This window comes from Solanum pennellii, chromosome 9, assembly GCF_001406875.1.
Source record: "Solanum pennellii chromosome 9, SPENNV200".
In the NCBI taxonomy this organism is placed as follows: Eukaryota; Viridiplantae; Streptophyta; class Magnoliopsida; order Solanales; family Solanaceae; genus Solanum; species Solanum pennellii.
The window spans coordinates 23,553,717-23,557,558 of record NC_028645.1 but is presented as its reverse complement, the minus strand read 5'-3'; the positions used below and the strand labels follow the sequence as shown (position 1 = coordinate 23,557,558).

The window sequence follows — 3,842 nt, the reverse complement described above, 5'->3', positions numbered from 1 at the left end:
TCTATCCTCTTACTCACAACTGGTGTCACCAAAGAACAAAGCCACAAAGATCAGCAAATCATCTAACATAATACTCTCTGAACTACCAAAAGATAGAGGTTGGCTGAGTGAACATATTCACCAATACAAAGGATTTTTGTATGCTAAAAGAGTTCTTCAAGGCCTACTAGCACTTCCGCAGCAACATTTTAAGCCAAGACAAACATGTATGCTTACGATGGCTCTGTATGGGCCTTCATAAGCATACATGTTTCTCGTGGTGATAAAGGTAATCTTTTTTATGCAGCAAACTTTAAGTAGAAACACCCTCTTTTTCTGATGTCTACAATAGGTGCACAAAGGAAGATATCAAGATTTTTAACCCTGTCCCAAAACATAGAAAATTTCTTTCCAACTTCAACACCAACAATTTTCTGCTTCTCACCCTTTTTGACATTGCCAATAGCAGCCTCTTCAGGCACTTTAAAAGTAACCCTTCAACCCCCTCTTGGACCTCCTCATTTTTTTTCTGCATGTTGCATTAGCTGCTTATAATACTCATTGTTTCTCCTCTCCAATCCAATAAATTTGACCTTGAAGATCCTAAAGTTTTCGACTAAGCATGCAAACTCTATGATCATCCCTTTTGTTTAGCATGAACCTGGGAAGCTTATCTACCTTCCTCTTCATGAACAACGACTCTGAAGACAACCCCTTATTCTCCTCCATCAATGAAGCCACTTTGTATTTTAATCTCGTGCTCTCATTTAACAAGATCAACCTCTCTGATTCCAACAACTCCAATGAGCTTTCATGCAACTCTATCTTACTTGACTAAGCTCGTGTAGGATGATTTCATAGTCGACACTTTTGATCACCATCAAGTCTGCGATGATCATGTCAGGTTCAAATTTAGCTTGTGTTGATGGAAATTGAGGCTGATATGATAATGAACTCTCAACATCAGAATCGACAATATCCGATCCATTGTTCTCTTCCTTGTTAAATTGATTATCATTATCATGATCAAAATGGGAGGATGGAGTTGGAAAGGAATTTTAACGATGATGGTTCTTGGCGAGTGCTGCAATAGCGGTCTTCCAATGAGAGATAGTTGCCATACAATTTTGAAGTAAGCCCAGAAGCTGTGGCCGTTTCTGGTAGTAAGCATTAGCGCATTCTGTAAAACTGTCAACATTATCTTTATTAGGAACTTTCACATCCAACTTCTTCATTTCTTGTCCAAATTTGAAAAAAGGACCACAATCCAGTCCAAAATTAGTCAAATAGATATATGATATTGACTTGACAAGTGAAGCATTTGAATATTTGAATTCTACACATTTTTGTCTTTGCTTTTTATGAATGTGTAATTTGATTGCCCCTAATATTATATATAGTATTCAGCCTCAACTGAGATTGGTGAGCTTAATCTTATGCTTTACTTTTTTTCTTCTTTGATAATTATACCTTCAAAAATAACCTTGATAAAGTTCTCAAACTTATGCTTTACTTTTGGTCCATAAAATTTGCTCACAGTTTTTTTGAATTTTTGGGATGAAAATTGAAGTTGACTATTTTTTTTATCAAGGTATGCGAACATATATACATATGAAGGGATCAGTTCAAGTGGGTTTTTTTATTTGAACGACCCTTTGGGGTTCAAGGGCTTAACAACACCCCCAGACCTTAGCATAAATAAAATAGCAAAAAGGTACAAGGAGGGGGACATAGAATCTTACCTCCGATCCTATGGTGCTTCATAAGTTGACCTTCCTACTAAGGATAGTCAACTCCTCCCCTTTTTCTGAAAAGAAGCCTACAAGTTATGCACCTAAATGAGAGGACTCCTCTCGATAAAAAATTACTAGTAAGCATAAAATAAGGGAGACATTCCCCTTACAAAGAAGAGAGAGAAGAAAAACCTAGGCCTATTCAAGTAAGTCGTATCAAATAAAGATATAGAGTAGTTACATAGGATGAGATCACCAAACATTATATAGAGACATCTGTACAGATCACCAAGTGCCACTTCAGGGAGGTTCTTTTATTCTTCTCAGTTTTCTTCTTCTGAAACTTTCCATTTCCACTTTGTCTAGTTGATAATATGTTGTTGTTTCCTTTGGTAACTGTTGTATGTTGAAATAAAGCTGGAAATCTGATGAATCTATTTTGAGAGAGTGTTAGCTGCAACATTGACTTTCCTGAGAGTGTGTATGCATTCAAATTTTTGGATTTTTTGGATGATGTTGTGCAGCCTTTGTACTTGAGAAATAATGCTCCATGGATGGTTATAATTACTCTTGAACCAATCCACCAGAAGTTGGTATCAACCTCCAAAATTACCTGATTGTAATCCAATTGTAAGCACCAGGTCATACAAAACAGGGCAGTCTCCACCTCTGTCTGTTTGTTAGTTCCTTTCCCTAGTGGAGCTTCATAAGCAAAGAACATTTCCCCTCTTGAATTCTGAGTATTCCCCAGCCCAATTTCTGCCTGGGTTACTCAATGAACTACCATTTGTATTGAGTTTGACCCATTGAGCTTTGGATTTGATCCATTGGACAAGGGTAACTTTTGTGTCGTGGATAGAATTTTCAGCAATTGATACCATTGATTTCCAGGTTGAGGGCCAGCTAATGTAAGGAAAAATAGTGTGCAATAAATTGAAAGTATCCTTGAATACAGAGAATTTGACTCTAGCCATATTTGAATATTTTCCCCATACTTCTTTGCACATCTATTTTCCCACAAATTCCAGCAAATAAAGATGGGAGTGGTTTGTAAAATGAACTTCAAGTGATTTGACTTGGGTCTTTGAGGTTTAAAGTTTATCAATATTGATTAGCATGCTCATAATATTTTAGGTTGGAAAAACTGCTGAGTTCCTGGGAAATGGACATGGATAAGTCAGAAGAAGCATTGAAGGAAGTTTTGAACTTTCATATAAAATGGTGAATGTATACAAATGTTATTACACTGTTAGTTGCATTATATGATGTTTGTATCTTTTTCCCAACACCAGATGTTTATTTTGTTGAAGCAATCATATATCTTTCTTTTTAAATTTTCATTCTGGAAAAATTGGCACACTTATGTATTCAATGAAATGTAAAGTTTTGTACTTCGTAAAGTATCAAAATATTGAATTTAATGCTTTTTCTCACGCTAACGTGATCAAGAAGACTGGAACTATTGTAGTTGACACAAATAAAAAAAAGTTGGTATGTTTGAAAAACTACAAGATCTTTCTTTTCTTTCGAAAGGAGGAAAATTTCATGTATATAATTGCTGCTTGTGCATCAATTCCTTAATTTGTTTGTTTTTAGAAAAAAATCAATTAGTCATTTTTGATATTCCAATTTTTTCTAATTAATGGAATCTAATTTATGTTATTATATAGTTATAAATTTTCTGTGCATTTCTTGTGCAGAAATTTTAAGGAAATTGAGGTCAAGTATCAACTTTAACATGCTCGGCTTTTGGATTGATGATTTCATGAAGATTTATTGCAAATTTACTGGAGATTTTAATTCCATTTGAATTAGGAGTTAAGTAGTTGATTTTATGTTGAGACTATTACATTTAGTTAGATCTCAATTTTACTTGAGATAGCCAAGATAATTTTTTTGACATTGTTTACTCTTACAAAAAACTTATTATATTGTTATTTTGTTCTTTGATTATAATAGTAAAAATTATTTGTTTTATATAATATATCTTGCTTATTATGAAGAAGATAGTTTTGAATTCGCGGATTATTTGTATGTATTTGTGTCTTGAAAAAAACTATACTTTTAGATTTTTTGGGATGCTCAAAGAAACTTGGTAGAAACATTAGAATATTAATATGACATTTAACA

General features: G+C 34.0%; 1 pseudogene; it reads right to left on the bottom strand.

Moving 5' to 3' along the window:
* Positions 1 to 497: 497 nt before the first annotated feature.
* LOC107030973 lies at positions 498 to 1,214 on the bottom strand (annotated as a pseudogene).
* Between the last annotated feature and the right edge of the window lie 2,628 nt (positions 1,215 to 3,842).